Genomic DNA, 12,343 nt, shown 5'->3' with positions numbered 1-12,343 from the left:
TGGGGACAAAAAATAAATTTTTTTCTGTTTTTATAATTTGTAGAATTTCAGATATTTAAAGAAAACAATATTCAGAATTAGGAAATAGTGAAAAGCCATTTTTCTTTGAATGTAGCGTGCTATAATAATTTTTCTTGTCATTAAAAAAATAGAAAAAAAATGGTTTAAATTCATCGGAAAAACATCTGTATTGTTTTTGCTTCCTTTTTCGAACTCCTGCCATTCTTCAGATTTGTCAAAATCCACTTAACCAGTTAAGCGCATTTGATGTGTATACACGTCAAACTAAAATCTCGGTGCGTTCGACGTGTGTGTACTCGTTGTGAACAATATAGTATTGCCACTAACTATAAAAACTTGAAATTTTAATAAAATACAATAAGAATATTATTTGGTGGGATGTTTCCTTTATCTTACCCAATAGAACTGCCAAGAATTTTATACGGAGAGGTAGTCAGCCAAATGATAAGTGGTTGGTCTCCGCATTAGAGATTGGGGAATTACGCACACAAATAGAAGCTCTCAACCCTTGTGCAATGCCCGTTTTTTTTACCTTAGATAGAGATTCAGACGTCACAGTACGAGCATGATTTCATTCAGAATTCAAAGCTCTTTTCTTCCTTATAAAAGCTATTGCGTCCCTAGTTAACTAGAACAATGTGCATACGTGAAGACGGTGCAAGATTTTTTGAAAGAGCACAGAATGCTTTGGTAATCTCAAGCCCCAGAGAGATTGCAGAAAAAGTCGCTTGCAGTGACTATTATGACGTTGTAAACTGTTTTGGTTGTTTTGCCCTGCGTTCGTCGTGTATGCACGTCATTGTCTGATTTTAATTCTGCGCACACTGAGGGGAAGGGTTTAAAACTAAATTCCACTGCTTAACTGGTTAAATACACTAATCAGAACAATGGCCGGTGTAATTCTGTTTTTTTTTTCTCTCTTTGTTAGATGCTGTACTACGGCACAAGACTGTTCTAAGTCCAGTGGACATCTATGGTTTTGGATATTTTGGCATTATCTGGAAGCGGTTTTCCTTGTTGTGATTCTAGGGTGGCTATAGAGATGCTAAGATCCTGAATTAGTAGCTAGTCCCCTTAGAGACCCGGAGGACCTCTTCTTCTAGGCGATCCATGTCCATATCCTTGTCGGATTTGACTGATGGCGCAAGGTGTATTGAGAAAGATCTTGTATCAGTTCTTGGCGTTGTTACACACAGATTTTTACAGAATTAATTGAATAGAATGTTTTTTTTTTTTAATAAATTTTCTGTGTAATATTAGGGGAATTTAATAAAGATGGTAACTGTAGATAGGGATAACTTTGAGCATAATCATGGGCTAAGAGTCCCCCGTAAGAATGGGATTGTTTATCCCTGTACGATAATTAAAGGGGTAGCAAAAATCCCCTTCTTACTTCCGCCTGTTGTACGAAAGAAAGGAAATGAAATTCAGTTTTTAAGTGGAGACCAAACACGCGCAGGCTGTTCTTCCCTATCTTTGAGTGCTTGCCCCTTGCCGAGGGAGATGCTTTTTACTGACGTCCCGGCATAGTACTCCTTAGTACTAAATACAACCATCATTTACTTGCTTCTTTAGCGGGTCGTATCTTGCAAGTCCTTTCCATCCAAAGGGAACACTCTCGGCTAAATGACTACAACCAATTGTTTTATCTAAATGAGTACAGACTTTACATCTCTGGGCCCGCATATTCCTCCTCTCCCCTTTCCACATTGCTTTAATAGTATTCTACTGAAAATGTTAACCCCGCACCTCCCACCCATCCTACTAAGCATCCTTTTTTGATATTAATGAAATATGGTCGGGAATATGGAAAGGGATTTTATCATTTGGGGGGCTGTTTCTTTCTGTACATCTGGATTGTGGGATATGCAACAACATGGGATTGTTACAAGGAGGTGAATTGGGGGTTTTGCAACGGGCTCATTCTTTCCAGCATACAAACAACTAATTGTCTTATGTACAACATCCCTGGAGGGCTATATTTCTCTTCCGTTACCACTGTGCATTACAATAGCCGGGATTTCGATCTAAAAGGGGAGAATAAAATGAATAGAAATTTTGAAATTCAAATTTTTATGCTGATTTTAATTACATACATCTACTTTATTATAAAATGTTTGGCTAATTAAGTCTGATATATCTTTAATCATATCTTCTTTTATTGGGAAACGTAATAAATTTAAAATAATCTTCAAAATGGTTCTTGGGCGTGGAAGACTTCAGTGCTTCTTTTCTTGACGGAAAACAATGGTGTCTCCTTGGAAGTGGCTCAATCCGTCGTTCACTGTGACGTCAGCTATCCTTTTTTTTCCTGGGGCTATCCCTTCCTTTAGGCGACTTATAAGGCGACGGACCATTCAGCTCCTTTTGCAACAATCGTGCTCATTTATTATTCTAATTGTTTATTTTGTTTAACTGGAATAACGGGATGTAAAACGGGATTCTTAAAGTGAATGGCTCAATTAGTAAGCAAGTATCTCGGCTCGTCAAATTCGTGTAGGCGAATGGTGAATACGAGCTGGAGTTGTGAAGTCTTTCAAAAAAGAAAATAAACAAGAATTTTCTACTTCACTTTTGAGTGGATCTTGATTTTTCGAAGCTGAAACCTCAATCGAAGAAGTTCTATTTAAGAATGAAAGAGGTAAGGAATAAATTTCTGCAGAAAGTGTACTTAGAAAAAAAAAAAAAATTGACAGAGGAATGTGATACGAACATCTATGGCTACAAATAAATGGCCAAAGCGGGTCAGGCAGTGGTTGCCCCTAAAATAGGGACACTTATAGGGATGCGGAGATTGAGGAAGAGCTGGATGGGTTTAATCCGGTGATTGGCAGAATAAGAAGCTCCAGAAGGGTAAAACCGGATTAATTCTTCTATATTAGCTGGAGATCAGCAACTTTGTTCACTGACACGTCTCCGGGTTCTAACCTATGATAGTATCATGATCCTCTTCCGACAACACATCCCAGGTACAATGATTTTTGGAAGTCCAACTTAGAAATCACTATTCTTTCATGAAGCTGTAACCCTATACTGCCTCCGTTCTCTGGAACTTATTAAGATATAAAAGTAGTAAAATCCAAATTATGTAGCGAATCATATTTAAGACTCAACAAAGTTCCCAAGCAGCTTTTTACAATGCGACTTTAAAGCTGTCCTTCCTCCAAGCTTAACTTAGTCGCCCCGCCCCCATTTAGTAGGTGAGCTTCTGAATAGTCTATTTTCAGGTATTACTCAAAAGTGTTTTCATATATATATTTTTTTAATGATTTAAGGCGCGTCAACATCTAAGGTTATTGGCGCCCGGAGTTTTTTCCTGCCGGATAGTGTTCTCTCGTGACAGACACTGTCTATCAGTGAGCTGTAAGAAGCTTCTAGAAAGAGAAAATCTAAGGGTCAGCAGCTGGATTCGAATCCAGGACCTCCACGTGGGAAGAGTGGTTTCCATATAAGTCCATTGGTTTGTCGGAAATAACCACAGAAAAAGGAGACATCAGTTTCGTTCCAGAAAGCACTTTTCAAAATCAAGTCAGCAAATGAAGTCGAAATCCCTACACCCACCCAGCAGACTAATCTACCTGTGATAATGGATGGAAGACTGTAACCGGTCCAGGGATCCAGTTAACATGCTTGCAACGTCGGATAAAATTAAAGATTTCTCAAATTGTTTATGGGACATTTACATGGAAGATCTGTAGTGGTTCTCCTGTGCAGGAAATAGTCAGCCACTAAAATTTGTGGCTTTAAAAGTCTGGAATCTCGTACAATTTCCATTTAAGACATAGTTTAAATATTAGTTGGGTTGAATCTGTGGTAAAGGAATTAAATTCCAGTCTAGTTTTAGGCAGTTAGGACAGGGTATGTTATGCCCCTGTTTGATAGTTGTACAAATTTACCTTAGGGTGTGTTATTGCGCCAAGTTTCCCCCAAAATTACTACTCATATATACACACACACGAGTGTAGGTGTGTAGATAGTGCAAAAGACATCTAAGAACAGGTTGTATGGTTTATATAAACTGTGCTTGCAAGTTTACAAATGCTATTCTGGAGGGTATAGGGATTGTTACTGGGGAAAGTAAAGGGAGCAAATTTCTAACCTGCAAACCACAGCCCGACAGTTCAAACACCATTTGACAGGTATAGAATGCGTGGTGCTATGGAGGATATGGGCAATCTCTTCTACAGGAAGGAAGGATGGGTGGTAGTGACATGGGAAAGTGGAAAATATTCAATTGAGCACCCCTAATTTGGCCCAAATTAGCTTTAATTAATCCCAAAATTAATTTGAGTCTGCTTATTCTAAAATAAAAATACTTGAATTTGATTAGAAAAAAACATTAGCAAAACCTGTAAAGTGCACTTCCGGTTTACTGGAACACTCACACGACTTTCTCTTACTGCAGTACTCAAGGACCGGTTGAGACCAAAACCCTATTGTGGCACCCTCTGTAAGGACCTAAGCGAAATATCGTACTTTCAACTTAATGCTTATTGTTTTTGAGTATTTGGAGGGTAACATTTTTCTGATCCCAGGGTCCTCAAAAAATTGATATCTCCAGTGAAATCTCAAAAGTTGGAAATCAGCACGAAAGCAATACCCTTTCTAATAGGGTGCGTTCCACTAAGCGTTCACAACGATCACGCTCACGACCCCGGTTTTACCCATTCCACTTGCTTGCGAACGTTACAATCGAAAACCCAAGTGGAATGGACAATGGGGCGTTTTAACCGTTCATGTAAACATTACAAAGGCGATCTCCAAAATAAGTCAGAAGCTTGAAGAGGTTGTTTTTTAATTTTAACCCCGTTTATAAGCAGTTATAATAAACATTATTTATTATTGGTCACGTTGACTTGTATAAAAAATATATAAATATATAATTCAATTTTTTATATTACATTTTAGTGGAATATTTATAAATTTTACGTTTTAATAAAATTAAAATGTCTTTTGTGGCAACAGTAGGATATTTATTAATGCAACGTAATAATGCTTTAGAAAGTTCTACATCTGGTTCCGATGAAGAGTGGAATGCAATTTTACAAAATCGCAATAGTGAAAAGCGAAAACTTAGGCCACGTATTATTAACTATTAAAGTGTAATTGGTCGTTATTCAGTGATTTATTAAGTAAAGGGATAAGTAATTTTTCATTTTATTAGACTTTCGAGAAACACATACAATTATTTACATGAGATAATACTTTCATTTACCTGATATAATTTCTTCGGTCGCCAACTTTGCTTTTAAAAATTGCGCCAAATTTCTGAACGCCCACTTCGACCCAGCTCTTAAGGTGGGGGGCGTTGTGAGCTTCGCGTGAGCGAAAATAATGACGTCATTAGTGACGTTTTCGCCACGACCACTACGACCGCGGTCGTCAAGTGGAACGGCTGAAGATACATTTTGATCGTTGTGAGCGCATAGTGGAACGCACCCATAGTGTAAGCAGAGTAACAGGAAATGATTCAACACTAAGATGTTTGGTTCTTGATTATGCTGAAAATACGTCAACGGATAGATGCCGACTAATTTTTGTTCAATTTGAAATGGACTTGTTTATGCAAAGTGAACTTGGCTTTGAAACGAACATAGATCTTTGTCCCCCCATCATGCAACACGAATTGGTCTAAAGAGAATTAGGAAGCAAAGTGGAGGGTTTACAATCCTTTTCCCTACGCGGGGGAAGACAGGAGGATTCTTACCACTTTCCTCCGCTTACTTGAATAGACGTAATTTGGTATTTTACTTCCTCGTCTCCATATAAAGGGACAGTCCTGTCTAATCTTGTGTTCTTGGTTGAAGAGGTCTCCAGTGATGGATAATAGACACTCGCCTTCTCTTCCAGGGGCTTTGTGCCCCTTCCCCAAACTCTTTTCTAAAGTTGTACAAAACTGATGTTGAAAAGGAATGGCAAACCAGAAGACTTTACAAAGGAGATCGATTTAGGGGCAGGGGAGGCTTGCTTTTCTCTGCAACTTACTTTCCACACCCAAGTCCGCTTCGCCTTGTTTTATGGTTTTCCAGCGATAAATACTGACTTATTAAATAAGTCCTGCTTTATTAAGGCTGTAAATTCATTTTGTAGTAAAGTTGGTGGAAAGATGCTCGCCCTATCCCATCCTATCCAGCGAAACCCCTTGGATTTAAAACTGCCTTCATGATAGATTTAGCTTTCCTTCCACTTGATTGAAGTGCACAGCAATTGCTCCAGCATTTTTCCCAGTTTTTCCACTAATTGCAGCTCTTTTGTTTACTCTCTCATTACTCCACTTCAGCTGTTATTAACTAAAACAACTAAAGGATAATTCATAAATTAGGGGTTTAAAGTGCATTTTTTTTTGTAAAAGTACAACTTTCATCAGGTCTAATACTGTTTTCTTACTACGTAAGAGGAAGTCTTGCAATCGTGTATCTAGAGCTATGACAGGAAGTATCTGTTTTTAAAATCTTCTGAGATCAGTAAAGGGGTTTTGTCTGTCTGTTTGCGTGTTGCCATGACAGTCTGTCTGAACAGTCTATGGTATAAAGTGATTGTGTACCCATAATTACAAATTTGAAAAGAATTTCCTTCCCCGGAAGTACGACAGTGGTACCTTTGAAGTGAACATATATAAATACTAAAGCTATCATTTTATTGTAAATTATAATTTTGAAGGAAATTTAATTACGTAAACCGTTCAAATAAGATTTTTTAAAATTTTCTGTTTTCACTTGCAATATCCGTTTTCGATTTCCCCTCGTACAAAAGTTATGGCCTGTTCTTTTGCTCTCTTTCACTCTTTCTCCCTCTCGCTCTAAAGTAACCCTAGAGAAGAAGAGAGAATTCAGCATGCTGCATACACAAAGTATTATGCATGATTGATACAGGGTGAACCAATAATTAATGTCCACAGGCCTACTGTGTGTAGTACAACTAAAGTGGAGTTCAATGACGTATTGGCCAACTTCATATTTTCCACTGTTCTTGAGTGACGTCACTTTAATTTTTTTTTTCTAAAATCATTACTTTTTTTTCCAATAAAAATGTTATTACTCAGAAAGTTTTAGTCCGAATTCGATTCTGATGACACAGTTAGAAAGATTGATAAATTTTCTAAAAATTGATACCATTTTGAAGCATAAGTTATTTTCCAAACAGCCTCAATCTTCCTCCGGATGCTGGAAAAATAAAAGTAATCGAATTTTTTTAACTCTTTAGGCCCTTACGTGATCATTATCAGACCTAGGCGCTGGGCACTTTTCTATAAAAGTTTCCTTGTTTAATGGGCTTTCAAACGGTATATCATTTTCCAGGATTCCTTTTATCTTCGTATGAGAAATTACGTTTGTTTTGCAAGAAAACGTGTTGACGAGCACTCAACTGTGTTAGTTTATCAAGTTGTTTAATTCATTGAAAACTCTTTTAGATGGACCAAGTAGTCAATTTTAAAGTAGGCTGTCTTAAAATAAGGAAGCCAAAGGTTACAAATTGCAATTAAAAAAAAAAAAAAATCTGATCTCTAAAATATTCGAGAAATGTTAGCAAATATTTAAAAACAAGTACTATTTTTATAAACAAAAATTCATATGTACTTACTCCAAATTACAATTTCACACACGACTACACTGTTGAAAAGTGCAATTTGTAACCTTTGACTTCCTTATTTTAAGACAATCTACTTTAAAAATTGACTACTGGTCCATCTAAAAGAGTTTTCAATGAATTAAACAACTTGATAACTAACACCGATGAGTACTCGTGAACACGTTTTCTTGCAAAAACAAACGTAATTTCTCATACGAAGATAAAAGGAATCCTGGAAAATGATATACCGTTAGAAAGCCCATTAGACAAGGAAACTTTTATAGAAAAATGCCCAGCACCTAGGTCTGATAATGATCACGTAAGGACCAAATGAGTTTTCTTAAAATTTTCGATTACTTTTATTTTTCCAGTATCCAGGAGGAAGATTGAGGCTGTTTGGAGAATAACTTATGCTTCGAAATGGTATCAGTTTTTAGAAAATTTATCTGTCTTTCTAACCGTGTCATCAGAATCGAATTCGGACTAAAACTTTCTGAGTAACACACATTTTTATTGGAAAAAAGTAATGATTATAGAAAAAAAAATTAAAATGACGTCACTCTAGAACAGTGGAAAATATGAAGTTGGCCAATACGTCATTGAACTCCACTTTAGATGTACTACACACAGTAGGCCTGTGGACAATACTTACTGGTTCACCCTGTATATATAAAAATAAAATAATAATTCTTATATCACATTCGTAATAATTATTAAAAACAAAAAAATTCAAAATGGCGACTTAAGATGAAACAATACTGCGTTACTAAGTACAAAATTAAAGTCCAATCAAGTCCCAAAGCATCTAGAATCGCCCTTAACGAGCTGTAGTTCTCAAATTTACTTCATTTAAAAGAAAATTGCATTGTGGATAACAACAGCAATATTAAAATGCTGGTTATTCCCGGCCGAATTCCTGGTGCCCAAATTTAGTTTCTTCTACCTGGACTGCACACCTACGGGTATGCATGAGACAGAGACGACCACCCTTTGGGACATCAATCTTTATCCCACTGCGACAGGGGGGTTTAGACTTTATAGCTCTCTCCTTGTTTTCTACCTTCTTCGCCAGGTAAGCCATTTGTCACTCCATTTTTTTGTTTTGTTTCTCTGGAGAAATTCTTCTACATTGCTTAGTCTATTTATTCCAGCAGATTCCAGTGTACTATATCTCCATTACATCTATTTCGCTAGGATTTTTTTTTTCTCCTTTTTTTTGGCCATGTTCTGAAGGATAGCTTACTGGTGCTCTACACCTGTTCTTCTTCTTCTTCTTCTTCTCCTCCTCTTTCCCATTTCTTACCCTCAACTTTAAAAGAGAAAAGCTTCTTGACTTTAGGCTTATGAAAGCCCAATTATTTATCTCAAAAATAACTCATTTAACTTACGTAAATTGGAAAGAACTGGGATAATTTTTATTTTTGTCCTCTCGTTTTATGAGGGTTTTGGGACATATTTCCCATTCTGAATGTACACCAGAAAAACCCGTTTTGTGTTCCCCGAGTCCAAAATGGTTGTACGTCAGCGGAGTGTGTTGTGAGGCGCGCAAAAAAGAAAACTTGCGGGATATTCAAATGGTATGGTTTAGGTGCTTCCGTTAAAATTAGCCAACCGAAATCGTTAAAATGATTTTTGAATTTTTCTTTTTTGCCCCCCCCCCCTCATAAATGCCTCTTTAGAAGATCTTTAAACTTGGTAATCTGTGATTCTAAAACTTTAATTTGAACATTTTTATGGAAAAAATGATATCAAAGGCATTTGGAGCGAAAGGGTAGTTAGACTTTCCATTAAACTTCTTCTTCTTCTTCTTCCTTTGGGTATTTCCCTAATCAGGGTTCCTTGCACCTATATTAAAGTACAGGTAGTCCTCGAGTTACGACGTAGATCCGTTCCTACGCGGCGTCGAAAACCTTTTTTTCGACGTAAGTCAGAACATACGTAAACTGTACTAAATACAGTACAGTACTGTATTACCATAATAACAGTACAGTACTGTAAGCACTTAGCCTATCCTAACACAGTACCCTACATAATTATCAAAAAAACACAGTACATTTAATAATGAAATGAAACAGTAATAAAAAACAGTAGTGTACTGTAATAAAGATTTCACACTACTGTACAGTACTGCACACCAAAACACGTACAGTAGCTCGCGGGTTTTTTCATAGTACATACTGTACTGTACTATAAATGGAAGTCGTAACCACGAAACGTCGTAACTCGAGACCGTCGTAACCCGAGGACTATCTGTATCCATCTTTCCCGAGGCTCAGCGTCGCTTTCTCCAGCAGAGAGACCTTTTTTTTGGGGGGGGGAGGCGCTCATGCGAAGAACATGTCCAAACCACAATAATCTTAACTAAACTTACTAGCTTAGAATATGGTATCATCTCCTGATTTGATGATGACAATTGCTTGTACGTAGTGTAAAACCCAGACAGTGACCTGGGTTTAGTGAAATTTCACGTATCTAGCTGGATAGCGTAAGGATTATGATTGGACTAAAAGGGTTAACCAAGTGGTTGTTGGCTGGCAGAAGGCATATATACCATTGTATCATCAACTCAACAAACCAGATATTCGTTCATATTTGTGTGTCGTAGTTTATTCGTGTGGTTGTCAAGCTGAGTGAGCACAGTAAAGACCTGTGCTGCACAGAGGATTGTATGCACAACTGATGCAAATCTAGATCATTGTTGTTCCACGTAATACAGTTGAGTTATTGTGTAGTACATTAGTTCTGTGCCCTGGGGGGGCAAATCAGCCCTACAGGATACAGGATACATACTGAGGTCCCCCTCCCTTTTAGAAAGCACATTACGCTAGGCCTCTCTGTGTATGTAGGGAGGAGCCTATAATATTGGGTAATGACAATACACACTCTAAACAATTATTAGAGAGCCAAAGTGGTCTCTGCAGGACCAAAAAACCAATCCTATCATTCTACTCGTCATTCACAATACCCCATTTTAATCTGGTATCATCAAACAAACCCGTCCGTCACAAAATCCATCAAGAAAATTAAGTATGAACCACGATACCCATGTTTGTTTAATAATTGTTCGCAGTACGTCCATTACATCATCTCCAGCAAAGCATGATTGATGATCGACAAAACACTGATTGTGAATTGTTTCCGTTTTTTGTGTATGTTCGTCTGATTTTTTTAAAAAAATAAATACATATTAAAGCAAAAATTCTGGGCGTACAATACACGACTTCCTTCCTTTTATTAAATTCAAGCAGTTCATGTTTTCTTTAAAGTTATTGCGTGAGACATCGCTAAGAATTACACAATTCAGTAAAATTGAACTTCCGCCCAAGAGATATACTTCAAAATTTACTTGCATTTTTAATTACTGCAATTATTTTGCTCAAAAATGCACTTGAATGTTCCAAATACAAGTCGTAAATCTACATTGTACATTGAGCGTATAAATAAAAAAAAAACAGGAAATTTGAATTTCCGGTCACACCATTTCCTTAAAATTCAGGATTCGAGCAGTCCATTACTCCTTGATGTTACATCCTTAAAAAAAGAAGAAAAAAAAAAAAATCTCGGCCTAATAATTGGCAATCCCTTTACGTTTTACGTTTCTGTAGAATTGGCCTTTTTATAATCTGATATTTCATTCTACAACAATAATAATAATTAATTCTTTGATTTTATCCGTCGTAATACACTTGTTTGTTGCATTTCTGACCGGTTTCGAAGTTTCATTCACCATCAGAAGTAGATAAATCAGTTGATTGTAGAGATTTCGACTTCATTCCGACTAGCCCTTATCGCGTCTAACACTACCCTTGCCTGGGTCAGTACTAGTCTCAGAACAAAGATATTACCCAGCAATATGGACTTATCCAGATTTTCAATAATTTATTTCCTTTATGGTGCACCCACAGACTTAATATTTATGGAATTCTAATAAATTTTCTCACTTTTCAGGTGTCCCTGTCAAGGAAACTCTTCGACTTGGCCAGGTAGGTTTTTTTTTCTTATAAAAAATATTTTTTTAATCAAATATATCTTTCCATGACAGCTGCTTCATTTTTCTTGTCATAAACCAATTTTTTTATTCTCGCCAGTCTTCAGGTTATCTGGAATTTCAATTTTGATAACGACTGAAGTGCAATACAATGAAGTTCACTTCCGTTCACAGAAGTCAGGTCATTAGAGTCTTTTTGTAAAAACTTCTTCACGCGATTTCTCTTGTATTCTCCCCCCGTTATTTTGATTTTGGGGACGTCTTCTTTACCTTGCAGGTAGCATATTTGGAAACACAACCAAAGCTGTAACGGTATAATAATACGAAAAATGACCATAAGAAATTGTCATATGTAAATATTAGTAGGAAAGCAATGGAAAATAAGGATTTGCGTCTTGGCACCACTTCCTGTTCTGTAAGAGGAAGTAATATAATAATGGAATCCAATTATAGAGTTGCCTGTTCACGTAATGTACCAATCAATGTTACGGACATACATACCAACATACGATAAACACAATAAATTGGTGTTTTCTCTTATCTGGTTATCAATCAACTTTACGCAAGATAAAATTCGTTACCTCAGTGAGATACTGGTGCCTCAAGCTGCTACTTTGTAATCGTATAAATAAAACATTGATAAAGTCCAGTGAACAATATCTGATTTCTATTTTCTTTGTGACAATGTTTGTGAATATCTTGTGAAGGGTTTGTTGGTGCGTAGGTGCGTGTAACATCCGAATTATGGATACACGATTCGCTAGG

At 36.8% G+C, this 12,343-nt stretch overlaps 1 protein-coding gene across 5 annotated transcripts in view; it reads left to right on the top strand.

The window, feature by feature from the left end:
- The window catches only part of LOC141454937 (uncharacterized), a 552,216-nt gene that overhangs the window by 254,992 nt on the left and 284,881 nt on the right, over positions 1-12,343 (top strand). For all 5 annotated transcript variants that reach the window (XR_012459052.1, XR_012459051.1, XM_074129644.1 and 2 more), the window contains one exon: positions 11,539-11,573. The gene's annotated coding sequence lies outside the window, so the exon portion shown is untranslated. The remainder of the gene's footprint in view (positions 1-11,538; positions 11,574-12,343) is intronic.

This window comes from Rhodnius prolixus, unplaced genomic scaffold (genome assembly GCF_049639745.1).
Source record: "Rhodnius prolixus isolate KJV_2025 unplaced genomic scaffold, Rpr scaffold_15, whole genome shotgun sequence".
Taxonomy (NCBI): Eukaryota; Metazoa; Arthropoda; class Insecta; order Hemiptera; family Reduviidae; genus Rhodnius; species Rhodnius prolixus.
Note: the sequence above shows the minus strand (reverse complement) of the source record. Positions and strands in the feature narration are given on the sequence as shown.